Here is a 22,894-nt window from a genome sequence, read left to right as displayed (position 1 = left end):
ATAATTTTTATTTTATAATATTTTATAATTAAGACTAATATATTTTAATGTCAAATCGAACATAGTTTAAATGGTTAAAGTACTTATCTCTGACCTTTGGTTATGAGTTTGAATCCCCACAACCACATGTTGTACTAAAAAACAACTAACATATTTTAATTTCAACAGAAATAAAATGAGTTTATAACAATACAATAATTTGTATTTATCAAAATTTTTTAAATCTTATTTAATATAATTTTATATTTTAAAATTCCGAATTTGAAATCAATACACTGAAACATACAAATAAAAATGTTATAGAATGATTTGAAAACAAGAAAAAAGTTTTTAAAATCTTATTTAATGTAATTTTATATTTTAAAATTTTGAATTTAAAATCAATACACTGAAACATACAAATAAAAATGTTATACAATGATCTGAAAAATAAGAAACAAATATAAATTTACGTATCAAACAAGAAAATTAAATCCTCTTGAAACCTTTTTTGGTATAGAAACTGGAGATTTCAAGCTTATGACCTTGATTATAGATATATGTTAATTACCGCTCAACTCATATCCAATAAATCATCTTGAAACTATTACTAACTAAAAAGAAAGGTTTTGGTTTTATTATTAATCTTTTTCTTTTTGTTTCCAAATAATTTTCCATTTGGTATATTTAAAGCCAATGGAGCCTTTCTCTTCTCCCCTGTCCAGAAAATAAAAAACAGAGTAGCCGCCTCCTTCTTCAATTCTTCTTAATTTGTTTATGGATTCTCCATACTTTCACTCCCAAAATTCCGATTTCTCGCCGGAATCTTCCTTCGGCTCCTTCGATTCATTCCGATGGGACAGATTCGGATCAAACGACAACTCTCTGCCCTTCGACAAGAGTGATTCCGGCGAAATGCTCCTCCACAGCCTGATCTCCGGAGCCGCCGAGTACCCGCCTGAGGAAACCCTCCGGCAGACGCCGATCAAGGAGGAGGAGGTCGATTCGCCCGGAGAAGAAGAGCCCCACAAGCCAAAATCGTACAGGGGCGTCCGCCGGCGGCCGTGGGGGAAATTCGCGGCGGAGATTAGGGACTCGACGAGGCACGGGATTCGGGTTTGGCTCGGGACCTTCGACAGCGCCGAGGCGGCGGCTTTGGCTTACGACCAAGCGGCTTTCTCGATGCGGGGCTCCGCCGCGGTTCTGAATTTTCCGGTGGAGAGAGTTCAGGAGTCGTTGAAAGAGATGGAGATGATCGACGCCGCCGCCGACGGCGATGGCGGATCTCCGGTGGTGGCCCTGAAGAGAAAACACTCGATGAGGAAGAAATTCACGAGAAGAAAGAGCAAAGAGAGAGATGGGATTGGGAAAATGGAGAATAATGTGGTGGTGTTGGAAGATCTTGGCCCCGATTTTTTGGAAGAACTTTTGGAGTCGTCGGAGAATCTCCGGCCATGGTGAATAATCCGGACAAATTATTGGAGGAAGCCGCCATGAGAGAGAAACTCATCGAAATTCCACCATTTTTGTTTCGGGGACGACAAATTATTTGAAGGGTCGAAACAATGTGACAAGTAATTTTACACATTTGAAGTGATTTTTCGATTTCAACAACCTATTCTCTTTATCTCATAGTTTGTTTACAATTTTCCCCATGTAATATGACCATAGATTACTGCCATTATAATTAGTTAATATGGTAGATTTCGTTTAATTTTTTCCTTGCCCTTTTTAAGCAAGAGAAAAAAAAACAAACAAAATCTGTTTTTTTTTTTTTTTTTTGGGTTTGATTTTCATGTAATTACGTTAATTATGTAAACCTATTTTGCTTGAACTATATCTCTGTCAATTAGCCTTTTAATCTATTTGATTAACGTAATTAAGATTAATATTCATTTAAAAAATCTGAGCAGAAGGGTAACGGAAATAAATCAATCATTCTCATTGATTTCAAAAATATCACAAAAGTAGGAAGTTGTTGGCTTTTATTCTTTAATGTAACTTGTTTGTTTGGTCCTTCAATTCAAACATAAAAATCATAGGTTACAATTATTTATTGCTTAATTAGTTGAATTGATTTTTTAAAATATATTAAGAGTTCTTGATTATTGCATACACCAGCTTAGCGCACATTTTGTTCTTTTGTTAGAGAGAGTTTTCAATACTCATCTCGTTGAACTAAAAGAGAGAGGAGAAAAAAGGAGTTATGGATTATTATTTATAAAATATTTATTTTTAAATAGGATAGAAACTACTTTTAAAATAGCATAGCTGACCATATATATATAAATTAAAAACATAATTTCATAAGCATTTCATTTTAGTGTTCTGTTTTCTAAAATTATGATTTGTTTTTTAACCATTTTTTCTAGAGTGTTTTCCTTCTTGTAAATCCGACGTAAAAAAGGATTCTATCGCCTTGTTTCGACAACTTTAACTTTGATTTTAAAGATATTTTGTTAAAGTAGACAACAAAAAAAATAAGTACATATATAGAAGTAGTACTTATAAGCAAAAGTTTTCAAATATATTAAAAACAAACAACAAAAGGGTTATTAAAAAGACCTTAAACAAATTTTATTCTTATTATTTTGATAAATGCACTTTTGAACTTCTAACGTTACTATAATTAAACTCTAATAACACTAATCAAATATAATTACGAGAGGTTTAATTTGAGAAAATTTTCATTGCATTTTATTCTAGTAAACGTACCTTAGTTATTAATGGTTTTATAATTTTGTTGATAAAGTTTTCTAAATAAAATTTGGTTCGTGATGAAGATTTAATTTCCATACATTAAAAAGCTTTTTAGCCTTTTTTTTTGGTTGAGTTTACTAGTATTTATACTTTAGAAAATGTTAATAATCTCATGAACGTTCAATTATGTGCTTAAAAAATATCTTTTCGTCAACTTTGTTATTCTAACATTTATGCTACCTTACCTACACATATTTGAAGTTGACCAATCGTATAATTCTTAAATAATATAGTATATCATGTAAGTATTAAACAATTTCAATCTAATAACAACATTTATTAGGCATAAAATTGAAAATTTAGGATTTTATATGAGATTTTTAAGTACATGAATTACATAATTTATTAAAATGGCATGCATATCACTTAGTCACGTGGAACTTGAATCTACGTTAAAGTTGAGTCGGGTCAAAAAGTCAAAGTCAAAGAAGTGGTCAAATTTCCAACCAACTCATCATTAAACACACATTTACAATTCAATAAGCAAATTGGGTTGTTTATTTAATTCTTTTATTTTCTATTTATGAAGCTTTTTCTTCACTCATTTATTCTAATTGGAATTTGGAATAAGTTCATAATGCTAAGCTTTATGGTTAATTAGGGTTGGTAAATGATATCATCAATTTCGAGGTTTCAAATTCTACATGTAGCTAATGGTGGATAAAATAGTAATTTGACTCTTATAATAATTTGATTCAACTTACTTGTTACTCAAATAATTTTACAAATCAATTTTAATTTTCTTAAGATAAGATCTAAAAGAGTTTGGTAACTGGGTCTTGATTTTTCAAATTATATTATTCTTTAACAATTAAAATCCATTGGCAAGTTGTTAACTCAGTAGCCAAGGATTCCTTAAATTAGGATGATTTTTAAAATTCAATTTTTTTCTTCCATCCCATTTATCAAAATAACTTTTATGATATGATGATGAGTAAAAAGAATTATTATAAATTTCAAAAGTGGTCAAAGTCAAGGAAAGACAGCACTGAGAAATACGATTTATTCAATTACTTTGACCATTTGGATCTGTTGGTACATTCAAACTCTCTCTCAATTAAAATTGATAAAACTTTTTGCAATTTGAGCAATTGTACTATTCATGTTCTAAACTGGGCCCCAAAAGTACCAAGCCCATTTTATGTTTCGGTCTGTCGGCCCAATTTTCTCTGTTGTATCTCAAACTGAGCCCAATGAATTTTATATGGAATTCGCTCAATTTTCAGAAAAAATTAATTTTTATCCGTAATTTGACAAGGTTAATAAATTTTTACTCAGAACTTTCACTTTTATATATTGAAGGTTAGAATCGAATATTTTGTTATACTCGATTACATTCACTTATTAATTTAATTTTAATAAGAGAAAGTAACGAAAAAAATCTTCCAAATTTGCTAATTTCACTGAAAGTCAAGTAATAACCAACGAAAACACAAAATTGAGCGCACAATAATTATTTAATATTAACTATTAAAAAAATCTCTCAAAATTCACCCATTTTAACAAAAATTCAGCTGTAATATTTTGTAACATTTTATACACAACCAATTTAAGCATGCCTCTAATATGACAATCCACATTCAATGGCAACTTCCTATACTTGAAAGGGTGTTTTGCTTTTAGAATTGGTGAAAGATTTAGCATCCAAAGTAGGGGTGTGGGTCGGTTTCTGTACAAAACCGACCCGACCCAAAAGCAGTCGGTTTGTACTCGGTTCGGGTTGGTTTCTTTTCGTTTTTTTTTTTAAATCTCATTCCTTAAAAACCTAAACCCTAGCACCTGTTGAAAGAAACATGCAGATTTGAACGGAAAAAAAATACTTTCTTTATTTAAAAATCTATAAGAGATCTTGCAAACCAAAAAAATTTCTCCTTCCTCAATCTTCTTTTTTGGAAATCCATCAGATATTACAAACCATTTCTTTGAAAATCCAACAAATCTTACAACCCCAAATATGCAAATTTGAAAGAAAAATCTTTTTCGAAAACCCAATAGATCTTGCAAACCCACATACATACAAATTTTGAAAAAAAAAATCTACTTCTTTGAAAATTCAGCAGATATTGTAAAACCCAAACATGCAATTTTGAAAAAAAAAAAAAAATCTTCCTTAAAAACCTACCATATCGCAAGCAGATTTTATAAACACAGATCTCAAAAATCAGAAGCTAAGAAAATCTACGGAAGTTAAAAAAGAAAAGAGAGGTAGTAAAAATGGGTCATCGCCACCTGTTCCGATCGCTACCATCGGCCTAGGTCGCCACCTCTTGTTCCAATCACTGCCGCTGTTGGCCTAAGAGAGGGAGGGGGAGAGAGAAGTACGAAAGATGAGGGAGGTGACACAGGAAATTGAATAGTTATTTAGGTTAAAATATAAGATTTCGGTTTTATTCAGTTAAACCGAATCGAACCGACAGTGAAAATCATCTGAATCGACCCGACCCGACCTTATTCAGTTCGGTTCGATTTTTCGAGTCGGTTCGGTTATTTACACCCCTAATCCAAAGTGTTATATATCAACCTCGAAGTTCACTTCATTATAATATATGATATCAACCAAGACATTAGAAAAATTTTATAATTACAGACTAATAATCCCTTATTTTATTTCTAGGATAATATTGACATTACCGTTTAAAATGAGAAGGTAAAAGTGGCACATAAGTTTCTCCTCATCATAAGTTTTATAAATTATGATCATATATATACAATAAAATCATAAACTCTACACCATTTGATATATTTTTCACACATGGGATATATATTTGTAAAAATTAGAAACTAACAGATAGAGAAAAGCGAAAGCCAGCATAGTCCGGTCGTTTTCTATTAAATTAAATCTGGGTATTTATGAAATCGTTTTTTCCTAAACGATTTATGAGATCATTTTTTCCTTAATTACGTAATTTTGATCATCTTTTTAAATTAAATCTATGCAATCTTGGCCTAAATTCAAGAAATTTTCACTTTTATTTTAAATTAAATCCGAATATTTATGAAATCTTGGTCGAGATTATGCAAATTTCAATATTAGATGATTTTTTACCCACTCAATTAACTAATTTCGATTTTTAACATTAATTTTTCGAAGTTAAAAAATTTGATTTTCACATTAAACGATTTTTTCAATTAGATTTTTTTGACTCATTCAATTAGTTTAGATTCTTCGTACTAAAAAAAGAAAATTAGTTTAAATTCTTCAAATTCATAAGGAGAGTATTTTTTTGAGATTCAAACCAAATGGTGTTTTCGTAACTACACATTAAAATTTCAATATGGGAGGTGTCAAAGTTTTTTGTAAATGGGTCAAAAATCCTAATTTCCTTAGATTTTTTAGGTTTTAGAGGAGTGGTTGGTGGGATGATATTTAGAGAAAAATATGAAAATTGGTTAAAAATTAGAATGAAGGGGTATGTTAAGAAGGGGTCAAAAATCCGAATCTATAATAAAATGGGTCAAAATCCCTAATTTCCAGTGAAAAAAGTTTTATAGAAGAGAAAGAGATAAATTAAGAAGGTATAAGAAAGTTGAAACTACTAATTTTTACTTATATTTATAAAAGACAGAAACAATAATGAAAAGGAAAAAAAAACAATAAACTAAATTAATACTCTGGAAATCAAAAGAAAAAAAAAACAATAGCACGAATAAAATTGATAGTCTCGTGTCGCTGATGGGGATGACTGCGACAATTTCTGGTTGGTTTCTAAGGACCTGTTTGATAACACTTTGTTTCTTGTTTCTCATTTTTGGGAACATTCTCACAATTGTATATAAATTTTAGTAACAATAAAAATAAGTTTTCTTATTTTCAATTTGTTCCAAAACATAAATAAAAACATTATTTTATCATACATGAATTCTTGAAACTATGTAACACATTTTTCTTCCTTAAAAATAAAGAAACATAAACAAAAAACAGAACGTGTTCTATCAATGGAGACGGTGGATAGAAATTGAACACAAAAAAGGAATATGAAATATGTAACCACAAGGGAAGAAAGAAATGAGCCATATTTATAGGGAGAAAAGATGGGCCTACGCCACCAAATCTATAGGAAAGAAAAGAAATAAACTATATATTTATGACAATTAACATAGCATTAATAAACTAAACATTTATTTGTTAGGTAGCCATCTTAAGGTGATTTTGTTTCATCATTTTCAGTTAATTACATTACATTATATATATGAGCCTCATCATCTTTCTAATTTATTTTCTTCTCTCTTCTTATGTTATCTCATTTTTTTCCACGGTCCATTACCCTCCGTTTGGAACTAGAATTTGCAAAGATTTTAAATCATAAATGATTTTGAAATCATTTCATGTGTCTGTTTGGAAAGAAAAAGAATGAGTTTGAAATTAGATATGAAATCACGTTCTAAATCCGAAAATTTTCCATTTCAAATAGTTCAGATTTGTCAGGATTTGAAATTAAAAAGTATCTAATTTCAAATTTACCCTACATTCAAATAATCTTCAAACATGAGTTCATAAGCAAATAGTCATTCAACTAAATTACTTTTTTTCTCGACTCTCTTCTACAAATATTTTTCGAATTATTGTTCAAGCAAAATAAAATTTTTATATATTTAAAATTTCTCTTTAGTATTTTTTAAAACATTTTTTAATTCTTTTTTAAAGTTTCCTCTTGTATTTTTGTTTGTGAGGTTTTTTCTTCAAAGATGTTAAAAAAGAAAATTAAGCAGGTAAGAGGTTGCATTAGAAGAAAAAACTAATCATATGAATTATTTTTGTTCACCTTTGAAATAATTCTGACTTTTAAGTTTTTTCAAGTATTTGTTTACAAGTTTTTTCTTTTTTAATCTTATTGACAAGGTTTAATTTAATAACTTGATTTGATTAAATGATTTCATTTTTACATGTGGTTGACATTACTATTTCATATTAAAATATTATATTATTATTAATATAATATTATACTAAATTATAAGGGCATAATAATAAAATGATATACTTTTTTTCATTTCTGGTGAACATCCAGACAAGAAATTTTACTTTTAATTATTTGAATTTCATTTGGTTCCAAATGTAATTAGAAATTTTAAATCATTTCCATTATTCAAAATGTTGAAATTTAAAATCATTTCTCACCCATTCCAAACGCTAAACCGAGCGATTTTATTTTGCACTTTTTAATTTTCAGTTTTAGAAATAAATATTATTTAAAAAGCATGATTCGCTAATTCTCAATTTCCTTTTTGGGTGGGATGGAGGGAGGTAGAGTAGGATTCTACAAAAGAAAAAAAATAAGAAAACAAAAAAACAAAATCGTATCTGATGAGTGATGAATTTAAATATACAAAGTGCTAAAACTGAGAGAGAAAAAAAAAAGAAAAAAAAATAATGGGGTGAGAGAAAAAAAAAGAAAAAAAAATAATGGGGTGAGAGAAAAAAAAGAAAAAAATAATGGGGTGAGAGAAAAAAAGAAAAAAAAAAATAATGGGGTGAGAGAAAAAAAGAAAAAAAAATAATGGGGTGAGAGAAAAAAAAAAAAAAAAAATAATGGGGCGAGAGAAAAAAAAGAAAAAAAATAATGGGGTGAGAGAAAAAAAAAGAAAAAAAATAATGGGGTGAGAGAAAAAAAAAAAAAAAAAATAATGGGGTGAGAGAAAAAAAAAGAAAAAAAATAATGGGGTGAGAGAAAAAAAAAGAAAAAAATTAATGGGGTGAGAGAGGCTCGAACTCTCGACCTCAGGATTTCTCTATATGCTATGAGACCTACGCGCTAGCCAACTGCGCCACCACCCCATTTGATAATTTTGTCAACTTGTAATTATATATAATAACGTATATTTTATATGGATGTTGGAACTTTAATGTTGAGTTTTATTTTTTATTTTTATAAATTCATATTGGTCCAAACTTTGAAAGTAACTATTTTAGTTTTTAAATTTTAAAACAATTATTATTTTGGTCTTTTTATTAGTTTGCTATTAATTGTTTAAATAGACTAATAATAATGTGTTTATCATAAAAAAAAGACTAATAAAAATAGAAAAAGAAGATATTTATTTTTTATTTTCTTACCCACTTATAAATGATGATTTTTCTATCTCATTTGAAGCAACTCTAAGCTCTTATAAATTTACAAACTAATTCTAATTTTCTCATACATGAGAGAGATTTAGAAGGCTATGGTCAATGGTTCTTGATTTTTCAAATTATATTTTTTTTAATAAATCAAATCCACTAAATTATGATGAATTTTAAAATTCCTTTTTCTTATATAAAAGGAATTCACTTTTTTCTTCCCCTCAATCAAAACAACTTTTATGATATGATGATAAAAGATAATAATTAAAAGTATAGAGTAAATATATATAATATTTTACGAATAAAATTTGGAGAATACTATATTATATATATATATATATTATAGCATTCTTGAACCTTTTTTTCCCTTTAAATCTTTTAAGAGGTATTGTTTACTTATGACAGGAGCTGAATCACTCCTCTACTGCATTGATCTTCATTTGAAAGTTTTAAATCATTTTACTGAACTACAAAACTTCACTTTCCCAAATAAGATGAAGAAAGCAGATAATTTTCTTTGGCTTTAAGGTAATTTTATAAGAAGTAGAAACATGAAAGTGAAACATAGCCAAGCAGAAGGGGCAGTAGATATATTGTTGCTAACACAATTGCCAAATGGCCCTCCATATATTCCTCCTTTACATAAAAAGAAAGATCAGCATTATAGGCTGCTATAGCTTTTAGTAAAACCATCCATAATCTCCTCAAAAGCATAGAATATTGAGTTGCCAAAAAGCTCTTATTTATGGAAATTAACTTAATAGATTGCTTCAACACACAACTCAGTTGGATGCTGGTGGCTTGTAGGGAGGCTTGTATGGGTAAGGTGGTGGTTTGGGAATTTGAACCGGTGGTTTGTATATTGGAGCCACCGGAGGCTTGGGCGGTTTGTATATCGGAGTCACCGGTTTGTACACCGGAGCTACCGGAGGCTTTGGTGGTTTGTATACTGGAGCCACCGGAGGCTTGGGTGGTTTGTAGATCGGAGCCAATGGAGGCTTGGGTGGTTTGTATATTGGAACCACCGGAGGCTTGGGTGGCTTGTATGTTGGAACGAATGACGGTTTTGGAGGTTCAGGCTTATCGACGTAATCTCCAACCGCGGGTTCGGTGAGAACCACCGTGAGTAGCGCAAGGAGAGCTAACAAGTAGGAGGAAGACATCTTTGTGATTTTGTGATGAAGCTTGAAGACACTCCCGCCTATTTATTGAGACTATGAGGTAAATTATTGGAAAGTTGTTCTTTTTTTTTTAAATTAAAATATAAAAACCTCGCTGCGAAACATTTTTTTTCTCTCAACTTTTTTACTATACTTCCAATCCATCCACTTAAGTTTTTGGATTGAGTAATAGTTTATTCATCCTTAACATGGTATCGAAATGAGAGGTATTGTATTCGAACTCCGGTATAGTTGTTTCCTCCTCATTTATTATGAGAAATTTTTTATTATTACAATTGTTATTATGGCCTATTACATGCGTGACTAGAGCTTATCGAAAAGAAAGAATTTTTTTTTACTTAATATCACTTTTGTTAAGATAAAAAAAAAAGCCAATTATCCAGTCAATATAATATTGATTAAATGCTCGAGCACTCAGATACTTTCATGTTCCTCGTCATTAATATGTTTGCTCGCGGTAATTGTGACCTCTCGGGAGAATCGATGACTGCATCAAAGATGCACTTGCTAGTACTAGTACATCTGAGAATTCTTAATTGGCTAGTTGTAAATAGACCCAGACTGTGGGACAAAGGATTATCCTGGACCTACACCGAGGTATTGACGGTGATTCTCAAATATCGCAGAACAGAATTTGATACGATGAGATAGAATGCAATAGAAACAAAGACACAGGGAACGGGTTACCTACTCTTAACGGTCAAAGCGAACCCTTTCATTCCGAATTCTTTAATTGTTTCATATCCTAGAAAAACTCATTTAAGTTATTAGGGATTATGAGAGTATGAATATTGTAAATGTATATTATCATTATAATCGTAAATTAATAATAGTTTCTTCTTTTTGAAAATTTTAATGTAAGATTATAGTTTCATTCAATTTCTGAATTCTGAAATCATTTTATTTGCAAGAGTAATAATTTTGTTTACAACAATTAGTATCATAAAAAATCAGAATTATAAATGGAGTACTGCTTGTCGGCAGTGAATTACGAAATAAAGAATGGAAATCTCTAACAAAAGTAACAAAGGACAAAAAGAAAAAGTGAAAATGTTGACAATTGGGCCAATGAGCATGTTACAAATTTCGAACTTTGGTTCATTTTTTCCCACACGTTTCAATCAGCTGAACCTAACATGTTCTTCACTCAAACAAATTTATTCAGATGAAATTAGCAACACATATTCAAATTTTTCTTTGTTATGATAGCATATTCACCGACAACTCAAGCATAATTCAATTAGTTAAAATATATATTCATGACAAAAAGATCATGGACTCGAATCTTTACCATCTTGTACTAAAAAGAGAAAAAAAAAAAAGCATACTTACAATATTTTATTTTTTTAGAAAAATGATATAGGAATTTATAGAAGTTTGTTTCTTTTTTCAATGAGATTGAAAATTATTAATTTAGTAACATTTTGAGTGATTAGATTTCTATAATAAACCATTTCAGATAGAGATATGAGTCTTTATAACTCTATATATTGTACAATTAAAAGAAGGGGGAGAAAAAAGTTTTATTTTATATTTGATAACTTCTTAAAATGGAAACTTCTTTTAATGTTTTTGTATTGGGTTTCTTTAATTAAGTTCAAGTGTTTAATTGTTGGTGTATTAATTTCAAATAAAAATTTCTTTAATTATTCAATTTTCTTCTTTCATTAGGAATTCGTTCTATCTACTTCTCCTCCACTCTCAATTTTAATTCTCCCTTGGGCAAGTGTTAATTAATGAAGATTAGAATAGGAAGGAGAGGGATGGCGATTGGAGAGGCAGTACTGGCCATGGCCGGTATGCTACAGTCCGTTTGGTATCGTTTTAATTTCTTGTTTTTCGAAAAACAAAACTATTTTAGCAAATGTTTATCATTTCTTTATTTATTTATTGAGAAAAAAACGAGAATATACAAGTATTCATGTTTCTCTCAAATTCTAAATATTAAAAAAGGAAAAAAAAATAGAAACTAGACCGTGTTGTTCTCACCATATAAATTTTGGAAACATTTAATAATAATTTTGTCGACCGGACTGGTTTTGGAACCTTAAAAATATAATATTTTTCTTCTTTGAGTTGCTGTTACAACTCCTAAAACTCTTTTGCTAACCCTTAATTATCTTTAAATTCTGTTCTCAGACTTCCCAGAGCCGATTTGATTTGCAATGGAAGAAATCAAAAGCAAATTTTCTGATTAGTTTTCTTTTCTTTTCTTTCTTTTTTTTTTTTTTTAAGCAGCGGATCGTCATTAATGAAACCTCGTTAAATTTCAAGAGCTTTGATTTACCAGAGATGCTTTATGTGAAGGCCATTATTGTGTTGGACTCTAGCTGGCACAGGCCCAAGCCCAATCCTAGTAGGCCCAATATACTATTTGGCGTTAGGTTGGGTAACCTAACCTTCAACAACTAAACAAACTTGAGTTATGTTTAGACTTAAAATATATATCTATTCGAACTACTCTCGAGTGGCATCACAAACAAGAGTTATACTCGAAAAGTTTTTTTTTTCTTCTAAAAATTACATCGTAAATGAAAGAATGAGATTTAACCAAACTCACAGATACAAATAACTATGCTCAAGTTGACCTCTTTGGGCAGGGTGGGCCTATTCTTTTTCCTTTTTCTACTAAAATTTAGTTAAAGAAAACTATTTATCATAAAAGAAAAAATATAATCTAAAAAATTCCTTAATTATATCAATATTTGTTTTTTATCCTTTCCATAGGTCAAATTATAAGTTTGGTCATTCAACTTTCAAAATTGTTTATTCAAGATTGTGATCTATGTGTTTAGTTAAGATACTTAATAAATTTCTAATAGGTCATTGAACTTTTAATTTTGTATCTAATACATTTCTAGTATACGTTAACTTCATTCGTTTAAAATTTATGCCACTAAACATTTAAATTGGCTCAAAATTAGTTCATTAATGTAATCCTTAAGTAATAAAGGCAATATGAACATGTAAGAGCGTTAAAAGCCTTAAAAGCTCAAAGATGTAATTATTAAGAACATTTTGAAGTATTATTGATAAAACTTTTTTTTAGTCCAACAATTATATGGATGGAGATCGAACCACGATGAAAAAATAACTTTTATCCACTTGAACTATACTCCCATCGACAAGTACAGCCACAACTTCAAATTAAAGTTAACCAAACTTCATTATATAGAAAATCTGTCCAAAACATGGAAGAATATCAGATTAGTCAAAAAGCCAACATTTAATTTTTCTTTAGAAACACATATTGGAATTAAAAAAGATTATAAAGTGTATCGAGTCAGCTTTTTGGGTCACTTACGGACCTTCCCTGAAGGGTCCCAGGTTTTGTCGGCAGTGCAGAAAATGTTCACTCTTTGGATAATGAAATTAATTTAAGATTCGAAATCTGTAATGGGTCTATGGCATTAAGACTAACAATATATATAGACAAAATATGTCACAATTCAACCAAGAAAGTGACGCATTGGTATGCATGACAATGACAGGATTTGAACTTTCAAACTTAGGTTTAATTTGATTTGATGTATGTATTTTATCTTCTGTCACTTTAATCTGACCTACTTCTTGGACAAGTAAAAGAAATGTTAAATTACAAAAAGACCCCTAAACTTGATCCATTGTTTAAAAAATATACTTATCATTTTTCAAAAGTTTCATTACTTTCCTTTGGTTTTTTTATAAACATTTCAAAAAAAGATACTCTTTAAACAAACAACTGTTAATAATTTGAACGAAAAGTTGATGTGGTAAAATCTAGAACGACGTGACACATTAAGGGATAAAACTTGTCTGGAAAGTATAAAAGAGAGGCAGTGTGAAACAAACGGTCATTTTTTAAAAAAAGGATTAAGGTAAAATTGGATAGACAATAGAGAAACAAACTTTGTTGACAATGAAGTAAGAAGACTTTTAGGACAAAATTGGGAGCTATACATGCTACATCAATTTCCATTTTAATTGTCACGTCGTTCCAAATTCTACCACGTTAATTTTCTGTTCAAAATATTAATGAATGTTTGGTTAAATAATATTTTTGAAACGTCTATGCAATGTCAAAGGTAGTATAATATGTTATTTTTTAAATAAATGACAAAATTGAGAGATATTTTTATAATTTAGGCCCAATTATAAGTCAAGGCACTGATAATTAACATCGGTCCAAGAAAAAAGGTTACAGCAATCTTGTCTTAAAAAATGAAAGGAAAAGATGATTATGTTTGTAATTAGATTTAGAAAGGACAATATGATATCCAATATTATGTCCTAAACTTTACTTTGAATGCAGACAAAAAAAACTTATTAGTAGGGACTAAGTTGCCTTTCTTGAATTTTCAAAGGAGGATAGATTTATGTCTAGGAGCTGTTACAACCACACCTTACACCTTCCAAAGTAAATCTTATCGTTACAGCTTCAATAGTTGCAATGTAAAAAAAAAATATGGAAACCACTTTTGAATTATAATAGTCGTTACAATTCCACTTTGGATATTAAATCCAAAACTGCAATTACATTCTCAAACTTTGCAGAGTTGATATAATTAAACTCTAACTAATTTAGGTTTTGATTTGTAACAAATTTCATAATTTCAAGAGTTGCAATCAATGAAATTAAAAGTTTCCAAATAAATCTAATCACTGACGGGGTTATAAGGATCACCGTGTAGAATTTACTGCAAAAGCTCTAGTAACTTTAAAAGAGTAATTGTTCAAATTGAAAGTTGATAATTAAACCCAAATAGCCACCAAACAATGTTATAACAATACAATTTAGGGCCCGTTTTATAACGCTCACGTATCTTTGTTTCTTGTTTCTCATTTCCATTTTTTTTAAAGAAATCTAAGCATTTTGCAACTAACTACGTTTCTTGTTTCTCGTTTTTTGGAACAATTTCAAAATTATATAGAAATTTCGAAACAACAAAAACAACAAATTTCTTATTTCTTGTTCTCATTTCCCATTTGTTCTTAAAACATAAATAAAAGGGCAAAGTACGTTTTTTGTCCCTGAGGTTTGAGGTAGATGTCTATACTTTGTCCCTAAAGTTTCAAAATGAACACTTTTGGTCACTGAAGTTTTAAAACCCTGAAGTTTGAGAAATAGTCCCTGATTTTTTTACTGTCAATTAATTAATATTAAAATAATATTGCAAATTGTAATTAAATGATTATGTCCAGTATGAATAGCGAACGGCGGCAACAAAGACGTGGTGGTCGTCGGAAAAGGGTAGGAGAAAGAGAGCAGAAGAGATGAGGAGATGAGAGAGAGAGAAAAAGTACCATCACGTACATATATTATTTAATTAATATAATTTGCAACATCAGCAACTACAGTAAATAATTTAATTGCAATTTGCAATGTCATTTTAATATTGACTAATTAACACTAAAAAAATCATGAATCATTTAGAACTATTTCTCAAGATCAAAAGCGTTTATTTTAAAACTTCAGGGACCAAATTGACACCTATTTTAAACCTCAATGACCAAGAGTATTCATTTTGAAACTTCAGGGACCAATTAGACACCTATCTCAAGCCTCAGGGACCAAAATTGTTCATTTTGAAACTTCATAGACCAAGTAGACATCTACCTCAAACTTCAAGTACAAAAATGACCCTAAATAAAATGATTGTTTAATAATACTTGAATTCATGGATCTTGAGACCATACAATTCATTTTTATTTATAAAAAATGATGAAACATGAACGTCAACAAACAGACCCTTAATTGCCACGATCAAGTAACCTGAAGAGTAATCAAAGGTTATGAATCGTAGTAAGTTGTATAATTTTGCGGGGAGAATTAAGATAGGAGAGCACGTTGATTAATTATTTTGCATGGAAACGTCATACATGACTGAAGTTGAGTATTTATTTATTTATTTTGAACAATAAGTTTAAAATATGATAAAAGTCAAAAGAGGTCCATTTTGGACGACCATTCCCTTAATTATATGATGTGATAGTTTGATATATCACTTAGATTGAAAATTATTGAAAATTTCAGATCTCAATTCTCAGAATTATTCAATACAATAATATTCGAATCTCCTCATTACATTATTCTGATTTATTTTTTATTATTCACAAATCATATTTTAGATGAGTAAAAATTTCTTATCGTACCAATTTAAATGAAATTTAATTATTAGTTAAAATAAGGGTAATCTTCTTTAAAAGTTGTGTACATCATGGTAGAAATCTAATAATTATTAGGTAAATTTGTATTTTCAACCAACATGCATGTGTGAGATCTAAATTTCATCTTCGGAAAAAGTCATTTAAGGTTTTTTGTATAATAAAATATTAATATTTAATAAAAAGGATTAAAATAAAACTTTAATAAGAATTATGAACCAATATGAAAGATTAAAAATATAAAGACTAAAATGAAAGAAGGAAGAAAGTGTGGAATTTAAGAAGATTACCGATATTTTGACTGATAATTGAATTAAAATACGTCTTGGATGATTTTCTTTTTCATTTTTCTAAATAAAAAATAGTTTAGAAAAGCCACTAATAGCATCTTATAATTATTGCGAAAAAACAATTATTGAGTATTGGATTTGTAAGTTGAATGCGAACAAAGTTGTACATTATTAGGGAAGAGCATGATCCATAGTATTATCTTCATTGGTAGAGGTCTTTTTAGTGAAACCAAAAACATCGTTATCCTTGACATTGATGACACATGACTCTTAAGCAACTTAATTAAGAATTTATTTGGATTATATATTTCTTTTCCTTTTTAGAAAAATCATATTACTTTTCTCCTCATATTTCTTAGATCAGCATTATCCATTTTTTCCACCTTTGGAATTAATATGGTAGATATAATTAATCTAAATAGTTAAAATTTAACTTAGTTTTAGCACAATAAAGAGTAAATCGGAAATTCGAAACTTTGACTTGGAAAGAAATTTAAGTGTCTTAACTTAGCTAACTATATTCAATTTGACACTTCTATTGGATATTATAAATAAAAATATATACAAATGGAATATGGCGACTAGATAAGAAAATAAATTATATACTATGTTTTTAATTAATAAATGTCTTAAAATAGGATAGGAAACAAATAACGCAACTTTCAGACCACTTTTTTCTTTTTAACTTCAATTATTCCTAAAAACAAAAACAAAGAGATATGGAAGATGAAAAGTTAAAAATATGTACACAAATAACCTGTGTGAAAACAATGTATGATTTTTTTTTTTTAAAATATCAATTTATGATTTTTAATCACAACCTTTGTGAAAACAATACTCTAAAAAAATTAATTAAAACCACTTTTAAGTACATCTCAAATTATTTAACATAGAATATGTAATGCATGTTATCATATTTGACATCGAAAGTTTATTCCCCGCTATTATAGTGGTTGAACTCAAGGGAAAAAAAATCCAATTGAGACTTTTAATTATTAATTTATGTAATTTAGAAATGAAAATATCTCATTCTAAATTTATCTTCTCTAGTTTCAAAGATTAAGAATTCAAAAAAATTAAAGCAAACGACTAAATATTATATTCTTTCAAATTTATATTACACAAGCATGATACATAGATAAGACATCACAGGTGCGAAATTTAGATTACAGAAATTAAAAACTTCATAAACGTTTTAATATCACTTAAAACTTGGGCACCGCAGATTGCTACAGTACTTATTTATCCAATAAACATGTCACGTTCGTGGTCATAAGTTCGGGCCCACGGCATTTAGTTGGAGGACGGTGGCTTGTAGTGGTAAGGTGGTTTTTTGTAGGGTGGTTTTTTGTAGGGTGGGTACCTCTTATAGGGAGGCTTGTACTTGTAGCGAGGTTTCTTCTTATAGTACTTGGACTCCTCGTCCTCCGACTCGGGCTCGGTGGCAGTGGTGGTGGCGGTGGTAGAGGGAAGCTTCTGATCAGTGACTGGAATCACTTCTTGGCTGGACTCCGCCGTAATTCTCAGAGCTTGGGAGGTGGTGAGAAGCACCACTCCGAGAAGAAGCAGAAGGAAGTATTTGAGAAACATTTTGTGGCTCTTTGGGTTTGAGTTGATGCCTGTTGAGAAGCTCAGACTTGGTGGCTTTTTATACCAAAACTTGGGGTTATTTTTGCGATTAATTGGTTATAAGGTCATATTTCGAGAGGAAAAAAAGTTTGGTCCACAAATGAAAATATATAGCTAATGAGTTTGTACTTTTATTTGGTTCGTTCTCGTTATGAATAGTAATTATTTCATTCAATTCAGTTATATGTTAATCCATTTAAAAAAAAAACACACACATTTAGTCAAGTAACAATTTTAGTCCATAAACTTTAAATTGTAACGATTTAATCTATGTAGTTCAAAATTTGTAATAATTTAGTTTTTATCGTAAAATTTTTTATCAAAATTAAGTGTCAAATTTTATCGTAATAACAATTTAGTCTTTCTAGTTATTAACATATTTGATCTTTCTTTAGTTTATCTATCTATATATATATAAAAGAAACTTAACAAAAAAATTTCAAGGTAAAGAATAAATCACTACCAACTTTAAATTACAAGGGTTAAATTGTAACATATATTAAAATTCAAATACTAAATTGTTATCGATCTGAAAGTATAGGACTAAATCGTTACAAACTAAAGTTTAGAGATTAAATTGTTAGTTTAGCCAAAGTACAAGATCCTAAAGTGTCTTTTAACCTATATTTTTTGAGTTTTCATTTCTTTTGAAAAGAGGATTATCGTTTACCATTTCAGGTTATTAGCATGGTTACATTTAAGTATTTCTATTGCTTAATCTTGTGTGTTTTGTGTTATTTTGGTTCATTGAACAATTGTCTAAATTCATTTTTAAATGCATATTAATTTCATAGCTAGGTTCAAATTTTCATACCAAATCGATGAAATTGGAAATTACATATATATATATATTTCAACGATCGTTTTTTCATTAATTATGATTAAATGTATTTTTACTAAAATTGTATTTTCGAATAAAAAAGAGAGAAAAAAGAGGGAGAATAAAGTACAACATTGATTAATACCCAAGTGGCTGACATTGGACACACCACACGTGGGAGACTTATCCACCACAATTACCGCATCTCAATTTCCTTATCAAATGCTACAGCTGCCATGAAGGACCATTTTTTTAGTTAGATTCAGAGTATTTTGATCGACATTTTTATATACCAGGAATTTAACACGTGGATTGTACGTGGTATCTTAATTTTATCGCAGGATATATTAACGTTAATTTTAGTTAAAAAAAGTTATGAATCAATCCAATACTACAATCATTTTTATTTATAACAAAATAAATTATCTATCAATATTAAGTGATTTTTCCGATGCATTTTAATAATTATTATTATTTTCAAAATTTAGTAACACTTATTAAAATAAATAGCTCACCATTTGATTGAATAAATTAATTTATATATATTTACAAAAATCTCAGGGTTAAATAAACGTGTATTAATCGTTGATCATCTATGCTTTGGTTGGCCCTAAAAATGTTGTTATTGTGTGTCTAACAATAATGTTCGTAGAAAGTATATCATAAAATAAAATGATAGGATAGTTATTTTTTCTTCATGTATATGAGAAAATAAAAAATTAATCCTGTCGTATTTAAATAAAACAGAAACCTAACAATTTTTAAATATGTAAAAATATTTAAAATAAAAAATAATGATATTAAAATTAACTACAAAATAGTGCAATATGGAAGAACAAAATCAAAGGCCAATTCGGGGGCTCCTCTTTATATATTATATAAGCCCTCGAGTAGGTAACCTCGAAAGGCGAAGTACGTATCAAAAACGGATGGAGGTCATAAGGCAGCCTACGTGAACAACCTCAGTAGCAATTTCGAGTTCAAACATTATATATCTAAGAAAACAATAAGAATATATTTAGATAATTTAATTTGAACCTGAGTAATAAAGTATAAATTTGATTAATAAGCAAGTAGTTGAGCTTGCCACACATCTAAAAGGACCAGTCTTCAATACTACAACATCTTAATGTTCTTATTAATTGTGAAGTTAATTTTTTGTAATTTCCAAATCTTTAGAAATATATTTCGACTATATCCTCTGCTAGTTATTTTTAGAAAAATAAATTCTTTAGAAAACTCAGTAATACCTATCCCCTTAGAAACTCAACCACACACCAATTTTCATATGCTTTCTATTTATATTAGATATTTATCTTTTTATCTAGTTGGAACGGTTTTCAACTCATTCCAAAAAAAAAAATTTACATTTGAAATTTACTTCGATGATCGTATCCAATCAAGAGATTTCTTAACAGATCTCATTCAAACTATTTGACTTGAAATCACCATAATTAATCAACAAATAGTAACGTAAAAAGTAGTATATCTTATTTGATGGTAAAATGAGGTAGGTCTTCTTTCCAATCATCTTTAGTGCTGATTTATCTTTTGAACCTTTTGAAAGTTAAAAATATATATATATATATATATATATATATATATATATATATTATAAAAATAGTTACCCACAACAAATTCCACCCCTAAAAATTTTAGGTATGGAGGAAAAATTACCTGTTACCAATTACCGTCCACCGTTCAGAAAATCCATGGCATTCAATTCAACCAAATCTTCTGGCTTCACGACATGTCGTTTGTTTATTATCCTTTGTCAAGCCCACTGGGCTTTGATTCTTTATTATTCCATTTGGGCCTTGTATAGTTAGTAGCCCACTTTTATTATTAATTTTTTTTTATTTTTTATTTTTTAGTACAACAAGTAGGGGAGGGGATTCGAACTCAGAGGAATATGTCAATTACGGCTGAATTTTTGTCAGCCCATTTTTATTTGTTTTCAGACCCTCAGTCTGATTTCTCTCACATGTAAGAATTTCTATATACACTCTCAGTCTCAACTAATGATAAAACATCATCTTGTATTTTATTTCCAAAAAAAAACAAACAACTAACTACATTTATTAATTGTGGGAGGCTAAATTCTAACTTCATCTCACTCGTTGTGGTACTTAAAAAATAAAAAATAAAAATAAAAATATCACCACATTTCTAATAAGAGATTGTATTTTTCCCCAATATCATCATAGTTGAGCGGTAATTAATATGTATTACTTTTCTTGAGGTCGGAGGTTCGATCCCTTGTTGTATTCTGTTGTATTAAAAAAAAAATTGTATTTTCAGTAAAAGATAACATAGCATAAATGTAATTAAGTTAAATTGTAAAATTAGTCCTTATGCTTTGGTCATTTCTTTCAACTTTAAAAACCTTAAATTATATATTCCTGATTTGTTTTTCATCATTATTCTAACATGTATATAACGTAAATTTATTACTTAAATATTGACATGACATGCCTATTAAATTAATGATTAATGATTTAGTATAAAAAGTATTGTACACGTCTACCCTTGTTTTATTTAATTTGCTCTCTCTTTTCCTACGTGTGCTGTCATTCATATTAAATCATTCATTCATTAATCCAACCAACATATTAACAGCACATATACTAATTAAAATAAAATTTGAGAAAAAAAAAATACCCCTTTTTAGTCCGTAAATTTTTATTTACAGGTCACTTTGATGCTGGAGTATTCACAAGTTTCTTTTTCTTTCTTTCATGGCCCCTGCGTGCGAAGACCCCAAATGAAATAAGATTAACATGATTAATATATTTTTATTAAAACTATATTTATGCAAGACAATAATAAGAATATACTTTTGGTTAGATATCGTTACTGAATTTTAAAAAAAGTTTCGATTAAATTTCAAGTTCTATGACATTAGTTATCCACATTTTAGTTTTCTCGAACTTACCATCTCTTGGTTAGAAATATATGTTGATTACCATAGAACACGTACTTACTTTTGCAGATTTTAAGAAAAGTTACCCTTAGAAGACGAAAACGTCCATTTCCTCATCGAAGGTGTACCAATCTCCGTGTTACGTTATACTAAATCTCATTTGTTTTTATTATTAACAAATCATATTTTAGAAGAGTAAGAATTTCTTATCGTGTCAATTTAGTCAAAATATTAGTCATATTCTTCAAAATTCGTGAGATTGAATTATTGTCACCATTTGTTACATGTATTACACTGCGTTGGAAAAATATTTGATGTATTTCAAAAAAATGTACCAGGTTTTCAAATTTTCAAATATAGCAAAATATTTGAATTTTTATTTTCGGAAATTTTATTATTCTAATTTTACCCTTATGATATCTTATATATATCTTATGTGTATCTATATCTATGTATATCATACATCAAATCTATACATGATATACATCTTATGTAAATTTATATATAATATACATCCAATCTATATCTAATGTACATCCGATATAACTCTGATATACTTCCGATATATATTTGATGTACTCCTAATATACAGTATCAGATGTACCCACGATATACATTATCAGATATACCACTGATATACATCAAATGTACGTATTGTACATATAATATATATATCTGATGTATTTCTAATTTATGATATATTAAATATATTTCCAACTGATATGATAAATATATTTGCAACTGATATACTAAATATAAAGTATATCAAATGCTTAATTTTTAGTGGAATATTAGCGGTTTAAAATCTAGTTTACCATTTCAATTTGTTGATTAATATACTAATATTATTAATATATTATTATTTATTCAATATTAATATTAGTTAGATACTAAATATAAGAGATATCTACTGTTTAAATTTATAAAGTATATCAAAATTTTAACTTTTTTTTGGACATGCATGGTCCACGTAAACCTTTTATATAATAACTTTATATTTCAAAAATAAAAAATAAATAAAAAATTTTGCACCATTGTTTTCATCTAAAAAAAATATTGGATATAACATTTATATCACCACACATGTATTATAGTTATATTAATAGATAT

General features: G+C 28.8%; 1 non-coding gene and 1 pseudogene across 1 annotated transcript; one reads left to right on the top strand and one right to left on the bottom strand.

The window, feature by feature from the left end:
* Window positions 1–657: 657 nt before the first annotated feature.
* LOC148210490 (ethylene-response factor C3 pseudogene) lies at window positions 658–1,747 on the top strand (annotated as a pseudogene).
* Window positions 1,748–8,426: 6,679 nt separating this feature from the next.
* Window positions 8,427–8,512, bottom strand: TRNAM-CAU (transfer RNA methionine (anticodon CAU)). The gene is given in 2 exon segments: window positions 8,427–8,462; window positions 8,475–8,512. It is a non-coding gene; the product is annotated as a tRNA-Met (tRNA).
* Window positions 8,513–22,894: the final 14,382 nt, after the last annotated feature.

Source organism: Momordica charantia (assembly GCF_013281855.1).
Source record: "Momordica charantia cultivar OHB3-1 chromosome 7 unlocalized genomic scaffold, Mcharantia_2.0 BLBB01000007.1, whole genome shotgun sequence".
Classification (NCBI taxonomy): Eukaryota; Viridiplantae; Streptophyta; class Magnoliopsida; order Cucurbitales; family Cucurbitaceae; genus Momordica; species Momordica charantia.
This window is presented reverse-complemented; position numbering and strand designations above follow the sequence as displayed.